The sequence below is a fragment of the Cupressus sempervirens genome, chromosome 6 (genome assembly GCF_028749045.1).
Source record: "Cupressus sempervirens isolate cs-2001-9-10 chromosome 6, ASM2874904v1, whole genome shotgun sequence".
Taxonomy (NCBI): domain Eukaryota; kingdom Viridiplantae; phylum Streptophyta; class Pinopsida; order Cupressales; family Cupressaceae; genus Cupressus; species Cupressus sempervirens.
This window is the reverse complement of record NC_143123.1, coordinates 412,125,987-412,145,929: the sequence shown is the minus strand read 5'-3', so window position 1 is coordinate 412,145,929 and position 19,943 is coordinate 412,125,987. Positions and strand designations below refer to the sequence as shown.

The window sequence follows — 19,943 nt, the reverse complement described above, 5'->3', positions numbered from 1 at the left end:
ATATACTTTTGGAGAAAGAAAAGGAGGTAATAACCATGAATTCTCTCATAGAGAAGGAAGCCTTTCTCAGAAGAATTGAAACACTTAAAGAGAAAAGTAGGAAGTTGGAAGAGAAATCTTCTACTCTATATTTAGACATATTTGGAGACATGGGATAAATAAGGTCCAAAATCCAAGATCAAGAATGTTTTCTACGAAAGAAATAAGGACCTATCATTTCTCAAGTCCAACCCTATAAACCCATTGAGGAAAATGTAATAGATCTTACCACTAAGAATGTTGATAAAGGAAAGCAGAAGGTTGTAGGTGTACAAATCAATGAGCCTCAGGTTGCCCCTAAGAAGATTGTTATTTCTAAGACATATTTAGAGTTGGAAAGAGAAAAAAAAAAAAGAGGGAAGATCTTGCAAAGGAATTGGAAAAAGTTGAAAATGAGGTTGAGGCAGCTGAGATAAGGAGGAAATTTTATTTCCTTAAATCCACCTTTGGCTTAACATCTTGGAAAAACCATACTTCACAAGATTTTTCATCTATCCCAACTTGTGGACTTATGATCAATAGTGAAGGATTTTCCCAATCAATACCAACTTCCACTTCCACTACCACTGCTTAGTTAGTTGCAACCCAACAAGGCAAAACTCTCATTAAAACCCAAGGGGTTGGACCTAGCTCTTAAAATTATTTAGGATTTCAAAAAAGGCCCATTTATATGGAAAGATACAAACATATGTCCTTTATAGGTATCCCCAGTTTTCCTCATCCTATCCCAAATGAGTTGAGAGATAAAGTCACAAACTTCTCTGGAAACAATGTCATTAGTGGTGAAGAACATCTCATAATATTTACTGATATGGTGAATGGTTATGAAGTTGAGCATGAAGATTTTGTCATGAAGTTATTTGTGCACTCACTCATAGAAGATGTCAGAGATTGGTTCAGGAGACTCCCTAATGATAGCATTGGTTCCTAGGATGACCTAGAGAATTTTTTCAAGGACTAGTATGGGGATAATAATAATGCAAGTTTTATGTTGAATGAGTTTAACAATATTAAGAAATATCCAAATGAATCTTCATTTGATTTTAATGTGAGTTTCCAAAAAGGAATGTATAAGGTATTCCAAGTCATGAGACTAGGTGAGAATGTATGTCTCACTACTTATTTCAATGATTTCGATAGTAAGATAGCTTATATTATGAGAGAAAAAGATCCCATGACATTAAGGGATGCTTTCAAGATAGCTATCAACATTGAAAATAATAGAAGGACATCTGGAAAACTTGGAAGGGGAGATGATCTCAAGTTGTTTAATCCTAGGGAAAACAAGAAAGAAGAAGATAAGCCTATCACAACCAAAAAACTTGAGAAAGACAAAATGGATTAGTTCTTGAGTTTTCTTAAGAATGTGAATCCTCTAGTAAACCATGCAAATAAGCCTAATACTAGTGAAAATTCCTAGTCCAATAAAAAAATAATAGGAAAACCAGATTGTAGAACTATCCCTACAACACATAATGGAAAGATGGCAAGCCTATTAATAACCTATACAAGGCACAAATGATAAAAATACACCAGATACATTACAAAAAAGTTTTGTAAATATGATGGAAGAAATGCCTTGGTGTATTATTTGTCAATCTCCTCATTCTTGTGACAACTATACAGTTGCTCAATCATTTCCTACATCTCAACAGACACAACCTGAAGAGGGGGAGGAAGAAAAGAATCATGATGATGTGGCTCACAACATGATTAACTCCTATGATAATTGTAAAGAATATAATAATGAAGAATCTAAAATGGATATTATTGATCAGTGAAACATGTACCAGCTATACCATCAACAAAAAAAATCAGATGATGAAGATCAAGTTGATGACAAGACATGCAACATGATTTTAGGTGTTGAACATATGAATTTGAGAAAACCTTTCAAAGAAGAAATTGATAGAATAAATATTGAGAGGGTTTCTCAAGTTTACAACATTTATAATCTAAGGAATAGAACAAGAAATAATATTGTTGGGAAGGCATCAATTATTTTCATTAAGGATATAACCCACAAGATGAATGATGGCAAAAAAGAAGATGATCAAATGGTTGTCAAGATTAAGGATAATAAAGCTAAGAAGTGGGAACCAAAGAAGAAGGTGCAAACTCAAGGTATAAATGTTGTCAAGGAAAACACAAAAGAAAGAAAGCTAGGTTTTGATGTTGTCAGGAAAATTGAGGACCCTCCTGTTCAAATACAAGTAACTAAATATAATCCATTGAAACCCCTTGTTTATAAACCTGTTGATATGATGTCTATGTTATCATAGATTACTGTCAAGGTTCTTTTCTCTAAGATTTTTAGGATAGAAGAACATAAAGAAAAGCCCTCTCTTGGTTAGAAGGGATTAGGAACAAAAAATTCATTAAGGGGGACTCATCATAAGGACATGAGGTACAAGTTGTAGTAAAAGGAAAGGACAATAAAGGAGTCATATCTAAAGTACCCCAAATGTATCTAGATAGTTCATCAGCAGCATATATAGAGAATATTGACCCCCTTTTTCCTTAGCCTAAATATAAATGGGAAGACCTTGAACAATTGTATGATTAATTTAGGAGCTTCTAATACTATCATGCCTTTTAAAATCATGGAGTCTCTATTTTTAAAAGTAGATACCAAACAAGGTAGATGCAAGCCATGGATGCAAGGGAAGTTCATATTATAGACACCAACAATGCATTACCATATAGGTTAGCTACTTATCCTGATGTTGACTTAACCATGAGTGTCTTAGTAGTTGATATTCCTCCTCAATATGGAAAGCTACTCTCAAGAAAGTTGAGTGTTGCAAGTGGAGGGAGCCTACAATGTGACTTATCTTTTTCTACATTCCACATAGAGGACAACACTATCAAAGTCAATAGGGAACCAAGGGTTATTCATATGATTGAAGATAACATTGATACTATTCTACATGTTTTTTAGATACACAAGTAAATGCTTTCAGGGTTGAAATTACTATTCTAGAAACTAAAAAGGTAGTCCCATTTATTTCAAAAGAAGCAATAAGATGCATAGATTCAAAGAATGTCTGGACAATGTATTTTCATGGGGCCAGTTCCAAAGAAGGGTTAGGGGTTGGAGTAGTTTTTATATCACCATAGAATAACACATTTAGAATTTACTTGTACAAATAATATAGCAGAATATGAAGCACTATTACTTTGGTTAAAAGTAGCTATAAGTCATCGCATCAAAAAATTTCATGGTATTGGTGACTCTGAGTCAGTGGTATCACAAATTAGACAAACATATGCATCCAAGAATAAGAGATTGAAACAATATAGAAATTCTTTATGGAATGAGATTGAAGCATTTGATGCTTTTGGAATCACTTGGATGGATAGGACTAATAATAAAATGGTGTGTATGCTAGCTAATGTAACCATCAAACCTGATGATATATCTTTTCCTGGGGTCTCAAAGATTGAAGTGCAGAATAGGCCCTCCATTCAAATAATATAGAGAATTAGAAGGTATTTGAAGATGACAAAGATATTCTAAATTTTCTTTTGAATGAAGACAAATGCCATGGCTTGGAATTAAATTGCGGTACTTTTTTTGAGAACATAAATGGGAAGGACACCATTTTTGGTCAAGAGATATTGTAGTTGAAAAAAAATAAAGTATCTAAAGGGCTAGTATTGTTGGAAAGTGTATTTGAAAATCAAGATAGGGTTCACCTAGAGGTAAAAGGCAAAAGACCAGAGGAGCTTGAAGAAATTAATATTGCAACAAATGAGTCTCCCAAAAAGGTGTATATAGGTAACACTCTATCCCCTATTGTAAGAAAATCCTTAATTGATTATTAAGGAATTTTAGACATGTATTTATATGGTCTTATGATGATCTAGAATCCTCTAGGGAAGATTTTTTCAAGCATGTTATCCCATTAAAAGATAATCTAAAACCATTTAGACAAACCAAGAGACCTATCAATCCCACACTAGCTCCAAAAATATAGGAGTTAATGAATCTTAGGGATGGGGGAATTATTAAGCCTATAAGAAATTCTACTTAGGTATCCAACTTAGTGCTAGTCATAAAGAAGAATGGTGATATCAATTTATATGTAGACTTTAGAAATCTTAATATTGCCTCTTTGAAGGACAATTGCAGTTTACCCAACATGGAAGCTATGTTGTAGCAGGTCACTGGCTCTAAGTTGATGTATATGATGGATGGATTCTCTAGTTACAACTAGGTACTGGTTAATGAAGCAAAAAATTCAAGATGACTTTTACCACACCATGGCAAAAATATGTGTATTTTTGAATGCCCTTTAGCCTAATTAATGTAGAAGACACTTTCCAAAGAGTCATGGATGTTTCCTTTAGAATATATAGAAAAATTCATGGTTGTTTACCAAGATGATCTGACAATCTACTCCAAGAAAGAAGAAGATCACTACAAACATTTGGATAAAATCTTTTTGAAAGCTTTATAATATGGAGTTTCTTTGAATCCAAGGAAATGTCTATTTTGAGTCATAGAGGAGAAGTTTCTACGCCATTTAGTATCTAAGGATAGAGTCAGAATTGATCTAGAAAGGGTTGCAACCAGAGATAAAGTTCAGAAGCCAAAGAATGTTAAAGGTATCCAATCATTTTTTGGCCAAGTAAATATCTTGAGAAGGTTTATAACCAAATTTTCTGAGATAAGCATATCCATATCCAAGATGCTTAAAAAAGGAGCAACAATTAGATGTGAAGGTGAACCATCAATTCCTTTTCAAGAAATCAAAGATGCAATAAAGAATACCCCAGTGCTTTGAGCACGTGACTATACAAAACCAATGCACACCTTCTCTTTTGCTTCTCGTCATACCATTGCAGCAGTCTTTCTCCAAAAGAATAAAGAGGGTTTTGAAAAATCAATTGCATTTTTTAGCAAATCATTGCAAGTTGTAGAGCTAAAATATGACATAAATGAGAAGCAAGCATATGCTCTTGTAAAAGTTGTTAAAGCTTTTAGGTGTTACTTGGTAGGTTCTACTATCATAGCCTTTGTTCCTAATGTTTTTGTGAAGGACATTTTCTCTCAAAAGGAGGTATCTAGTAGGAGATGCAGATAGATAAACAAAATCCAAGAATTCAACATGGATGTCCAAATTACAAAGCTAGTAAGAGGCCAGGGATTAGCAATTTTGATGGCTCGGTCTAATTTGGATGTCAATCAAATAAATGTTGTAGATAAAGACCATCGGAAAAATACTTGTGAGATGGATCAATGTGAATGGTATACTAATGTCAATTATTATTTGCAACAAATAGAGGCCCCACCTAATTTAAGTGACAATAAAAAAATATTTTTAAAATTGCAGGTAATTAGGTATATTATCATTAATGGGAAACTATGGTGGAGAAATTTGGAAGGAGTGTTATTGAAATGGATTAGTCATGAAGAGTCAGCCAAAACACTTATTGAGATGCATTCAAGAGTCTATGTAGGTCATTATATGGATAAGACAATAGCTCACAAGGTGATGAGAGCTAGTTTATGGTGGCCAAGCTTATTCAAGGATGCTCATTGTTTGGTAAGAAAATGTGATCCCTATCAAAGGTTTGCTGGTAAGCTAAATTTTTTTGGAAATACCTCTTTCAATCCAATAGAATTTGAATAACCTTTCCAGTTGTGGAGAATGGATTTCATAGGAGAAATAGCAAATAAGTCTAGCACTGGCTATTCATGGATTCTTGTAGCAACTGATTATTTCACAAAATGGGTAGAAGTCATTCCCACTAGAAAAGAAACTGATAAGGTTGTGAAAATTTTCTTGTTGAATAACATAATCACTAGATTTGGGTGTCCAGAAATAATTGTAATAGAGAATGCCATGTGTTTCAGATTAGATGAGTTTATACAATTTTCTGACAAGTATGGCATCACTAGATTAACATCATCTCTATATCACCCACAAGGAAATGGGAAGGTTGAATCTACAAATACAAGTTTGTTGAAGATAATAAAAGGAACATTGGATGACAACAAAAAGGCATGGCATTCAAAATTACCTCTAGCAGTTTGGGTTGATAAAGTAATAATCAAGAAAGCAATAGGTGTGTCCCCTTTTGATTTGGTGTATTGAATTCAAGAAAGAATGCCTTAGAACTACTTGATTGGTTTATACAAATACATCCAAGTGTATGATGAGGATAACATAGATGACATGCAAGAGATGATGGATGAATTGGTTGGATTAAATGAGCATAGGAGAGAAGCCTTTGCTAAAAATGCTAAGTTGCAATTACAGATGAAACATTTTTTTGATAAGAAGGGTGTAGAGAAAAAAGTTGAGCCTAAAGATCTAGTCCTATTGTGGAATGCAAGGATTGAAGATAAGGGGAAGTAAGGAAAGTTTGATCCTATATGGCTTAGCCATTATTTAGTAGAATCTAGGTGGAGAGAAGATTCATAAATTTTGAGGGAACTCAGCAAAGATATTATGGAACTGCCAGTACATGGACAATTCTTGAAAATGTATTTCTCATGAAGGGATGCCTCTCTTTTCCATGAACAATAGGTTATCCTTTGTATATAGGTGTGTTCTTTTCCTATTGTTTGTTCATTTCTCTCTCTTATCATTGTCATGTTTGTGGTTTGCTTAACCTAGAGATTCTGAATCCTTATGTGAACTAGCAAGCATCCACTATTCCCAAAAAGAGCCATTGTTGGTAAATCTTTAGTTTTGTAGGTTTTCGTTAAAAAATTTAGAAGATTCTCCTCAATTTTTATCCTTGAGATCCTCTTTTTATTTAGAAAACCCTAATTATGATCCCTAGGTACAAGAGATAAACCCTTGTTACATTTTTCCCTAGGTCCTTTTCATGAAGCGAGAAGTCATAAGCTTAATTCAAAATTTTCTAACATATATACAATCTTATGGTCTAGGGTAAGCTGCAGTAATAGTTGATTTCTAAGATATTCCATAGCTACGTCTAAGGATCAAGGGTATGAGCGAAAAAGTCATTTATCAAGTCTCCCAACCTTATGATTATGTTAAAAGTGTATCATCATAAGTTTCTTTTTAAAAGGCTCATTAGTGTTTGTGATCTTACAAAGGAGGGGTTTAGCATGCAAGTGTAAGGGAATTGGGCATCTGACTTTAAAGGTCTCTAGAGATACAATTAAAGGAAGATTTTGGGATTGTAAGGTATTATATGAAAGCTTCTAAAGTTACAACTTAATGGTGAGCGTAAGATTGGAAGAGTGAAGGAGAATGACTATCGATGCTATCGTATAGGCTGGACGTATGATCAAGAGGTTAAGTAAAAGGGTAAGTTCAAGCTTTTGAAGTTATGACAAACTATTAGCTGACTATTAGCATATGATCATAGGTAAAAGTAAACATGGAAGAAAAGATCTCTACTACTATGAGGAATTACTAGACGTAAGATTAGATGGATAAGTTGGCATTCATCTAGGGTTTCAAAAAGCCAAATTTTCAATGGAGCATAATATCAGAAACCCTAAGCGACATAAAACACATGTTTTCTCTTTTAAAATTGGAAAAGGAAAATGGGTTTTAGCCAATCAAATCTTTGAAAAGATAAAGTGAAAAGTGCTCAACTAGACATTAAGTCGACATCTGAGTAACATTTGAAAAGCATATTTGAAAGCATCATGCATGTTGATAGTTAATGAAATAAATAGGTTTGATGAAGCACATATGCACATAAAAATACTCTCTAAGAGATAATAAGCCACCTATTGCTAAGAAAAGATTTATTAGGCTCCTAAACTTGCAAAGATATCAAATTTTCTAAGTGTTCTAAAGAAAGAATTGAAAAGTTTGAGTAGAGAAACTATATGCTATGGAGATAGAAGAAGTCTAGTCCAAGAACACTGAGTTTCTGGAGACTTCAACATCGAAGACTAGAAAGACTAGACAAAGAAAACCAAATAAGTATGTTGATGAATGGATGAAATTGTTTCTAGGGTAATCAAATTTGATTTCATAAAATGATCATGATATCAGAGATCCATATGCATTTTGTAGGGATGCAATTCTCCATGCCACCATGTAAGATTTTTTCATGTTCTTCTACAGCAATAGATTTAAGAAGGTGTCAGTTTCAAACCCATGGAGGAGGAATCTTGCAAAACTTATATTTCCAAAGGTATATGTGGATGTGGATTTTTTGACAACCCTAATAAAGTCGTATAATTCTGTGACCAAATCTTTTCATAGGCATGAAAAATTATTGTGTGCACACTCGATCGCTCATCATTCATTGATGATTTTTGGCTTAAGGTTAAGATAAGCGTGCCAATAGACATAGATGATTTCCAAAGGAAATTTGAGAATAGTAAGAGCTTCTATATTGGAAAAATTATGATCCACCATATCCTCTATAACCTCAAATCAAAGGGAGATATTCCAAAGAAGGTGGATAAGATGCTCCATGTGAGCAAATCTAAAAAGTACTTCTAGAAAATAATTTATGGTACACATAAAGCATTGGGAAGTGATGGTTTTGAAGCAATATTTGGATCAATATGCATCATGGCACTAGATTTACAAGACACTTTGCATAATATGGAGTCTGATTCTGTAGGGTATATAATTTAAAATATGCAAGAACAAATTGAAGGAGCTCCGAGAGGAGACCTAGGGAATTTCAAGTTGCACCATTATTCATTGTTGATCAATCTAATATTGTACTATAATGTTGGATACCTCAGGCATAATTTTATTGACCAAACATTAGATGGGGATGGAGTTCTGCCAATGAAATCATGGACATGAGTATGGAATAGGAATTACTATTACTCTGATTCATTTTCCTTCTTTTAAAAAATTAGTGTTGTAATTATGAGAATGTTGAAGCACAGCTTAATTAGAGCTCCTGAGATTTTGAAAAGATTAATGAGGCCAACCGTTTTATGTGATAATGAAAAAAATAACCATAATTGGGGTGATGTGTCTCTATTCCAAGAGTTTTCAATTTTGAAAGATTATATCTATCCTTAGCTTCCCTATATATTACCAAAATTCAATCCTCCAAGGCTAACTATAACTAAGTTTATATGGCAATTGATTTTGATGGATATAGAGTACCTAGGTCCTAAAATACATAAGGTAACCTTCTTATGTAGGTGTTTTAAGGTAGGAGACTTATCAATTGGAAAATATTCCCTTGATTAAATTCATGAATATTTGAGACACTATAACCTATCCACTACTCTATATAGAATTTATGATCCTAAAGATTTTGTTAGGCCTACTCTAAGGGGAATTAGGAATTACACCTTCCCAAATAAAAGAAGTTTCCACATGATGATTTAATAAAAAATATAGTAGCTGAGGGAGAGGTGTATATGTGAAAATGTGGCCTATGCTAACACACACACTTCAACATGGTCCTTATTTGCGGATTCATCTCGGAATGAACATTGGATTGTTCATCCAAAAATTAGCTGGCAAGGCGACCTGTTGCCTTCTATCTAAAGGGAATTACTTGTTAGATATCCTCAGATTTGAGGTGTTAAGCAACCAAACCCTCTACGAACAAAAATTTTAAAAGAAAATGAGACTAATCTATATGAGAATGTAGATTAATCTAGAATGGAGTATGCACGTTTAATCTAAGAACATGTAAAAGAAGATTATGCTAAAATGTATGCATATTATGCTAAATGAGATTAAACTAGAAAATGAATATCTTATGAAAGTAATGAGCTCAAATGAATGCACAATCCAGTAGCAATTCGATGCAAATCCTCATTCAACCTCTCCCTGAAATGAAGAGAGGAGGGTCTCTTATATAGACTTTCCTAGAATCCATAAACAGTTGAGATCGATTTCAATCAACGATCAGGATTAAAGTTGAAGTTCAATCATAAAGGAAGATTCCCAAATTAAAGGGAGTTAACTGATTTAATTTGAGTAGAATAAGGAGTTAACTGATTTAATTCCTTTTTGATCAATAGTGAACTGGGAATTTCCTTTTTTGAACTGAAGAGAGATTTTGATGAGATATTTAATTTAATAAAATGAGATATGCTCTCATAATTACCTTTTATTTTTAATTAAATAATTCTATTTAATTAATCAGAGACACTTTTCTTATTTAATTAAATAACTTCATTTAATTAATTAGGAATGGCTTCCCGTTTAATTAAATAACTTTGTTTAATTAAATAATTTCATTTAATTAATTAAAATAGGCACATTTATTAAATTAAATAAATTTAATTTCATAGTACATTAGCCTTAGGATATAATTTAATTTAATTAAAGTATAAATACTTAGTAATTAAATTAAATATTAATCAATAGGTTTAATGTGACTAATATGAGTAAATACTATAGGAATTAAATAATAAACATGATGAATGTAGATTAGGGTTTTCTGCATCTGACAATTAAGTCAAGTAGCCAGTAGCCGAGTAAGAATTTGCCTAATGGAATAGGACTTTAGCAATGATCAAAATAGACCAGAATTGGTATCATGGCAATGAGCCAATTTTGGGGTATTACATTTTTCCCCTCTTTGAATGAATGTGCAAGCAGCACGTTCAATTCAAAGAAAATTAGAAAGCATGATGCGAAGATGAGATTGGTTCTGAAGTTGATGACACAGAGACCAATTGATAAGCTTTTAAAGACTATCTCTAAAACAGAGCTTAATCCCAAGGAATCCAAGTAGAGCACCTAGATACCTAAGATTGGTAGCATTTAAAAGACTATCTTCAAAATAGAGCGTAATCTTTAAGGATCCAAACAAAACATCTAGATACCTGAAATTGATAGCATTTAGAAGAGTATCTTCAGAATGGAGTTTAATCTTCAAGGATCCAAATAAAAAACCTAAATACCTAAGTTTGAAAGCATTTAGAAGATTATCTCCAGAACGGAGCTTAACCTTCAAGGATCTAGATAGAACACCTAGATACCTGAGATTGATAGCATTTAGAAGATTATCTCAGGAACGGAGCTTAACCTTCAAGGATCTAGATAGAACACCTAGATACCTGAGATTGATAAAAGATAACAAGGTCCAATCATGAGTCATAGAATCATCTCTAGAATGAGGCTTGATCCTCAGGAGTTAGGGTTTAGACTGTCCCAATACCTGTCCATCAAACTCTGAGAAGAGTTGTTATAAGGTTGATCAATTGATGAAAAGATAAGATAGATGGCAAAGATGTAGATAGAAGGGAACAAGATGCCCCAAGTGATAAGGACATAAGATGGGAATGAGATGTCCCGAGCAATAAAATATTCAATGATGTAATCACCCTGCCTCCTCAGGAGCGAAATCAAAAGATGACACACCAAAAATATGATATGAAGTGGTATATCATGAGATATAGAAGAAATCTGAGAATTAATGGAATATAGAAGAGATCAGACCGATCGAAAGAAGATTCAGAGTTGATTTGAAATGATTACGAAGTCGCAAAGACCAAGTTTGACCAAAAGTTGACCAGATTTAGGTATAGTTGACTTGAGTTGACTATTTTCAAAATGAATTTTGAAAATATGGAGAATGTAAATTTGAAAGGATTTCAAGAATCACAAAGTATCAGAAAGACTTGGGTTGCACAAGCGTTCAATCGCATCAGTCCCCAAAATTTTAAAACGCATTTTTTAGGCTCTTAGGTGTGTCAAATTTTGAATTTGATCCCCAAAATGGATTCAAAATGGTTAGATTAGCCAGGGGTGTGAATTTCACGCAAATTCGAGCACTTTGAAAAAATTTGGTCAACAGCTATATAAGGACCCGAGGGGTCATTTTCAATTCATTTGTGCTTTTTGTCTTCTATTGATTTGAGCTGTGAGAGAGACATGGCAGTTAGTGTGAGACATCATCGATTTGAGCGCTCTAGATGTCACAGCCACCCAGTAGACTATGGACCACTGGTGAGTCATCGATTCCCTTCCTTCATACTTTCGCTTTCACGCATTTTGATGTCATTTATTGCATGTTTTAGCATGTTTTTAGGGGGTCCAATCTTTCTTCACATGAGACCTATCAGTTTTCATTTGAAGATATTCTTTCTTTGTGCAAAGAAATAGGGTGCATTGTTTCTTCGCACGCGGCGGGAGGATCTTCGTGCCGGAAGCATTAGGTTTTGCATGAAGAACGAGATTCTTCACGCAAGGTGATTCATTTCTCATGTGAACAGATCTCTTTTTGTGCAAACAACTATTTTCTCAAGCAAATAGATCTTTTTTTGCACGATGACATGATTCTTCACATGAAGAATGAATGTTTTTGCACGAAATTGGGAAGATTTTGTGTGAGATTTGATGAATTTTGCACGAAATCCCATGATAGTTATGTTTAAAAGTTTGATTTTTACACTCAAAAATTGCATTTTAATTTTTTTTGATGCATTGTTTTGACTTGATACTGATTTTTCTTTTGTTGTTTGTTGTTGTGCATGCAGGAGGTTTTTGGTGACGTTGCATTCATATTGCATTTCCCATCATATGGGGAGCTATTGCAGAGTTTCAATGATGCAGATCGGGCACACATTGCTCGATTAGGTTTATCTTCTTTGTGTCGGATTTCAGCCATGATGGTGAATCATGGCCTTCTCACTGTATTGGTTGAGTGTTTCTATTCGGAGACGAACACCTTCCACTTTTTGATGGGTGAGATGACCATCACACCAGAGGACATATGGAGGATTTTGTAGATTCCTTTCCATGGTGCCCGGGTTGTCTATGATACAGTGCCCCGAATAGGGACAGAGGCACTATCTATTATATTTGGGTGAGAGCTACCGAGGGGCAGGGCCATCAGCTGGGATGAGCTTATGCACACTTATGGCCTGACACATAGGTTGGCAGCTGTCCTAGCTATATTTTTGAGTTGTTTCCTATGTCCTGACAGAGGAAAGCATGGTTTGGAGTGCGAGTGGTGAGTCATGCTCTGCAGGATGCTAGAGGCACCTGAAATTTTTGAGTGGGGTCAGTGCATGCTGGCTCACCTTTTCCATGAGATGCACGAGATCATCTTCCATGAGAAGAAGACCATGGCAACCAGAGTGTATGTTTTGCAAATCTGGGCTTGGGAGGATCTTCTCGTATGTAGGCCAATTTTTGAGGATGCTCAAGAGCCCATGGAGCCCTATATTTGCAGATATTGAGGGCATATTACCTAGGCCTACCTAGGTAAGATAGAGCAGTGGAGGATACATCTTGATGACCTAGTGTCTATTGTATGGTGACCCTGGCGAGAGACAGAGGACTGGGATGATGTTCCCAGAGAGTTACCATGGATGTTTAGTTCTCGACCTCTTGCAAGCAAGATGACATCTATCATTGAGAGATTTGTGATATCATGGGTGTGGCGGCAATATGGCCAACCACAGGACATTTCTGCTAAGTACTGTGCCTATGCTAGGTTGCAAAAGGACATTGAGCAAGGTTGGTCAGCATGGATGGATCCAGGGCGATCCATGATAGACATTCGTAGCTTAGCTACAGTTTAATGGAACTACCTGCTAGAGGTAGTTGATGCCAGGATGATGCTTGCATATCAGGCATTTTTGATTAGTCATTTTTTCCCACATTTTATAGATCTAGTGGGGATGGTAGGGTAGGTAGAGAGAGAGGTGCCCTAGCAATAGCAGGCATAGCTATAGCCACCAGTTCAGCCATAGCAGTAGTCACGGGTCTAGCACCGAGTTCAATAGATGCAGATTCCCCCACGTCAAATGAGATCAGACCCAAGTGCTGGGGGTAGTGAGACTGGATAGAGTTGGCACCGCATACAGAGGACAGAGGAGGAGGCCGCTCAGAAGGAGGCACAACCACAGCAGCAGGTGCCACCACAACCGCAGGCACCACCACAACCGCAGGCACCACCATAGCAACAGGCACCTAAGATGCTTGATGAGGACATGTCGGATCAGCTTGCAACTGGGGTGCAAGATGTGGTACGGCGATACCGAGAGTGGATCCATCAGGCCTCCTAACAGTTGGGGGAACTACAGATTGTAGTGGCAGTCCAGGATGCATAGCTAGTGGAGCAACAATAGGATACAGATCTTTGGAGAGAGCACACTGAGACTATAGAGTGGAGATTGGAGTTGGCACAGGATGAGATCTGGTTTCAGTCAACTCGAGCAGTGTATTACTATGTTGCATATACCAGCGCGGTGCTAGATGAGACACTCCAGGTGCAGCACTATTCTGAATATGTGTGAGTCTGGAGGCGGATGACCTCCTGCTAGACCAGATATGCCACCGCCACCTCTGCCCCCTGCTACTCCTTCTCCTCCTAGAGGTGAGGGTATGGGATAGAGTTAGATGCTCTGTGCTTGATCTTTGATTTTGATCCCTAGTTATGTATCGATTGGTGTGCTAGAACCACATGTATGATTTTTTATCAATTGTGCTCAAGTAGCACCCATTTTTGTACTGACCCATTCTTTATATATATATATATATATATATATATATATATATATATATATATATATATATATATATATATATATATATATATATATATATATATATATATATATATATATATATATATATATATATATATATATACGAGATCTTGAGCCGAGTATTCTTGTGTACATGTCATTGTCTATTTTGCTTTACTTTGATGTACATGAGATGTATGTTGTACTTGGATAGAATGCATATGTATGGACTGACATCTCACATAGTGTTACATGTTTTTTACTTGATAGTGACATGGATTCCATTGAGGAGTGTGAATCGACGAACCAGATGCTTGTGCAGCCATGGAGGAATTTGATACATGTGGAGATGCCCCCCAATCCTTCATTACAAAGGGTAGGAATAGAATGACCATTGAATTGTGTGCTCATGCAAATGAAGTATGTAATGCAAGACTATGTTAAATGCAACCCTAGGTCTGGTTACCAAGCCTTGATATTTAATCATCATCGGATATAAAACAAAGCTCGTAGGTCATACAATTCCCACTAACATTGCAATCATGGAAATATGAATATAACATATGTTATTGGTTTGTCGAGATTAAATGTAAGCATTCAAGGCACAATAAGCCAAAATGACCAGAACATTTTTCCCTTTTAATGTAGCAAGTTAACAGAAGCATCAGAGCATAAATGCTAGGATGACCTAAATGTTGCTTGCATGCAATCACACCAAACACACGAGAGACCCCTCTTATGCTAAGTATTCAGTATTTATTCTGTCTGCAATGACCCTTGCGTTCGTAATCTGAGATAGAAGTGTGCTAGATATACTCACAGTGACCTGTATGTTCACTTAGTAGGATGAGTATCAGTATTTACTGTAGCATGAAGAGTTCACTCCAACAAACAAGGAGAAGAACCAACATTATTGATGTAAACCCGTGTAAAAGGAGTCGAGGTACACATGGCCATCCAATACAAGATGGAGGCTCTTATAGTGGAAACCCCTCTTATAGGAATATGTCAACTAATTGGAACTAAACTGCAAATAGAAAGCAAAGAAAAGATCATGCCCCCAGTCATTACTTCTCTAGTCGAAGATGGCATCATCGAGTTGTTCAAGGAGATATTATGAAGCAAAATAAAGAAAAAGCTTAGTATATCCAAACAAGTAGATCATTTTTGAGTTCTTTATTTTTTTTTTGGATTGATGTCAAGTATTAGTGTCCAGAACATGTTTGAAAGAAATCTCTTTAGTAAGGTGACAACAGTAGGCAGACACAGTCAGAACGACTGGTGACTGAGGTCAAAGAGGGATCTTCACAATGAAGAACGTAAGAAGGACTGAGCAACAGTAGACAGACACAGTCAAGATGACTGGTGACTGACACAAGAGAGATCTTCCATAAAGGAATCTAGAGACATGACCTTAGCAACGGTAGGCAGACACAACTGAAGCAACTAGTGACTGTTGCAAAAGAGATTCTATGAGGAGAATCTTGAAAAGAGTGACACTAGCGACAATAGGTAGATGCAGTGAGGACCACTGGTGACTGTTGCGAAGGAGATTCCATGAGGAGAATCTCAAAAATAGTGACACTAGTGATAGTAGGCAGATGTAGTGAGGACCATTGGTGATTGTCGCGAAGGAGATTCTATGAGGAGAATCTCGAATATAGTGACACTAAAGGGGAATTCCCCCGAGCTGTGACAAGACTCAATCTGTGGATACATGAGCAGAAAGCAGGAAAGTGAAAGCATGAAATCAACTATACAGAAAGCCAGAAGATGAGTTGTAAGATGGAGCATTGGGAACAAGAGGTGCCTGTTTACCAAGTTTTCACCTTCTCGACAAGATTCTCTTTTTTTGCTACCATGATGCTTGTTTTCAGGTTTTCACCAATGGCACTTTTTTTTGTTTTTCAATTTTTTTGTATTTTTCTCTTTTTGATTTTTTTTTGAATTTTTTGAGATTTTTCACGTTTTTTGGTGTTACCAAGGTGCCTATTGCTAGATTTTTACCAAGGTTACAAAATTTTTCAGGACTTTTTTTTATTTTTACTATTTTTTTCAGGACATATAGATATGTCTAGAGAGCTTGCTAAGATTAAATCAACTGTAAAACCACTTCAGGTGGAGAGTGTTGACAGGCTCTTTAAGTACTTCTCCTTCGGTTGTGGAAAGCTGATAGGCACCAGATCCATATACTGTAGTAATGATGTAAGGACCTAGCCAGTTTGGTTTGAATTTTCCCTTTTGCACTCGTTGTTGTTGATTCTTAGGTTTCTCTCTCAAGACAAGATCACCTAGATGGAAGTCACGTGGCCTGACCCTCCAATTGTAGCTTCATGTCATTCTTTGTTGATATACTTGTAGATGATCACATGCCACTTGTTGTCGTTCATCTAGTAACACAAGCTCTTGAAGCTGAGCTATCTTGTAGTCATCATCTATGATAAGGCCTTTCATAGAGATTCTCAAGGTAGGAATCTTGACCTCTATTAGAAGTACATCATCTACCCCATACACCAACACAAAGGGAGTTGTGCCTGTTGGAGTTCTAATGCTTGTCCTATATGCCCACAGAGCTGGATTGATCTGGAGATACTAGTCTCTCCCTGATTTGTTGACTGTGCGATGAAGAATTTTGATGATTGCCTTATTGGATGCCTCAACTTGGCCATTACCCTGGGGGTAATAGATGGAATATCAATGTTGTGTGATCTTGAATTTCTTGCACAATTCCTTGAGGTCTTTATTCTTGAATTTTCCTCCATTGTCAGTAATTATTGAGGACAGTACACCATATCTACAGATGATGTGGTTTGTGATGAAAAGTGCTATAGTTTTTCCATCAGCAACTTTGAGAGGTACTACCTCTACCCACTTTGTGAAATAATCTATAGCTGTGATAATGAACTTATGTCCATTAGAGGAGGTTGGGTGGATCTATCCCACCAAGTCGAAGGCCCATTGTTGAAATGGCCATGTTGTAGTAAAGGGAATCAGCTCTCTGGCTAGAGTGTGAATGAGATTCCCATGTAGCTGACACTACTTATAGGACCTAGCATTCTTGATAGCTTCTTGCTCCATTTTGGGCTGGTAGTAACTAGCACGAAGGAGTTTGCGAGCTAGTGTTAGGCAATTGGAATGAGATTCAAAAATGCCCTCGTGAACATCAATTAGTGTGTGTTTGGACTCCTCAAGTTCTAAACACCTAAGGAGTGTTCCATCGAGACCTCTCCTATACAGATCATCAGCAATAATGACATAATGTGAAGCATTACGGATTAAGTAACATTTCTCATTCCAGGTCAGACCTTCTGGAATGGTTTGATTACGAAGATAGGAATAGATGTGATGGTAGTGGGATGATTCTTGACCTATAATAGAATAGATCATCTTGGAATCAGGGGTGTCATAGGCTGGGTAGTGTAACACTTCCACCAAGAACTCATGTCAGAGATCATTTTCAAGCATTTGTAGTAGGGAGGCCAAAGTGGCCATGGCATTAGCTGCTTTATTATCTACTCGTGGAACTTGCTGGAAGGTGATGTGTGCAAACTACTTCTTCAAGTCATCAACCATGGGCTTGTAAGGAATTAGTTTCTTATCTTTTGTTTGATACAAATCATTTACTCGGTTGATAACAAGCTGAGAGTCACCAAAGATGTCCAACTGGTCCACTCTCCATCCAGCTGCAATTTTCATACCATTGATTAAAGCCTCATATTCAACAATGTTATTTGTACAAGGAAACAAAATCTTGTACGCTTTGCGTAATGAGTATCTCTGTGGTGTAATAAAGAGTAATCCAACACCTGATCCCTATTGCGTGAAGGACCCATCAAAGAACATAACCCATGAATGGTGTGTGAGTGTCAGAATTGACTCATCTAGGAAATAAATGTTCATTGGTAGAAGACTCTGTATGGGTGCCTCGACCAGCTAGTCTGCAATTGCATGTCCCTTTATAGCCTTGTGTTCAATATATTGGATGTCAAACTCACTGATTAACATGACCCATTTAGCCAATCTTCCTGTGAGAGTTGCCTTATTAAGCAAGTACGTTAATGGATCTATTTTAGCCACAAGCTATGTAGTGTGGGCAAGCATGTAGTGTCTCAACTTCTCAGAAGCAAAGACAACTGCCAAGCAAGCTTTCTCAATAATGTTGTAGTTCTTCTCATAAGAGACCAATGTTCGACTCAAGTAATAAATAGCTCTTTCTTTTTTGTCATTGTCTTCCTGAGCCAACAGGATTCCCAAAGATGTTTTAGTGGCTGAAATGTATAAAAGCAAAGGCTTCCCATTCATAGGAGGCATCAGGATTGGTGGATTGACAAGATATTGTTTGATCTATGTTAAGATTTGCTCACAATCCTAGCTCCAATTGAATTTCACACCCTTATGTAAGGTCTTTGTGAAGGGTTGTGATCTATCCACCAATTGTGAAATAAACTTATGAATAGATTGAAGCCTTCCCTATAGTCCTCTCATCTGACTGATCTTTCGAGGTGGTGGCATGTCCATTATTGCTTGTACTTTCTCTGGATCTACTTCAATTCCTTTTGTAGAAACAATATATCCCAACAATTTCCCTGATGTGACACCAAATGCGCATTTCTTAGGATTGAATCGAAGATTGAACTTTTCCATACGATCTAGGATGGGACCCAAATCTTGTAGATGAGTATTGTGTTTAGCACTTTTGACCAAGGTATCATCGACATAGTCCTCCATGGTTCTATGCATCATGCCATGGAAAATTGTCATAACAGCTCGCTGATATGTAGCACCAGTATTATTTAAACCAAATGGCATCACATTCCAACAAAAGGTTCCCCATGCACATGTGAAAGCCATTTTCTCCTGATCTTCTCATGCAATTTTTATTTGATTGTATCTAGAAAAACCATCCATAAGTGAGTACATCTCAAAGCCAGCCATCATGTCCACAATCGTATCAATATTAGGGAGCGAAAAGTCATCTTTAGGACATGCCAAGTTAAGATCACGAAAGTCTATACAAACCTTGATAGATTTATCATGCTTGGAAATAGGAACAATATTGGATATCCATTCAGCATAATCAATTGCACAGATGAAACTAGCCTTTAGGAGTTTCTCCAATTCTGCTTTGATGAGCAATGCAACATGAGGGTGCATTTTTTGAAGCTTCTGTTTAACTGATTTGATGCCTGGTGCTATGGACAAATGATCCATGATAAGATCAAGATCTAATCCTAGCGTGTCAAAGTATGTCTAGGTAAAATTTATTTTCTTTTCCTTGAAAAAGGCAATGAATTGTTCCTTCTCTTCAGGTGACAGTGACTGCGCCAGATGTATCATATGAGGATGTTCTTTTGTGCCTAGGTTAATTGGTTGCATCAACTCTATTAACACTGATGATCTCTCTTGAAAGTGACTGGGAAGGACATCAAATATCTCATCCATGAGCACCTCAAAGAGGTTTTCACCCTTGGATATGTCTTTTGTTTTTACT

General features: G+C 36.2%; 1 pseudogene; it reads right to left on the bottom strand.

The window, feature by feature from the left end:
• The window catches only part of LOC149552810 (large ribosomal subunit protein uL30y-like), a 75,374-nt pseudogene extending 61,491 nt beyond the window's left edge, over nt 1–13,883 (bottom strand).
• Nucleotides 13,884–19,943: the final 6,060 nt, after the last annotated feature.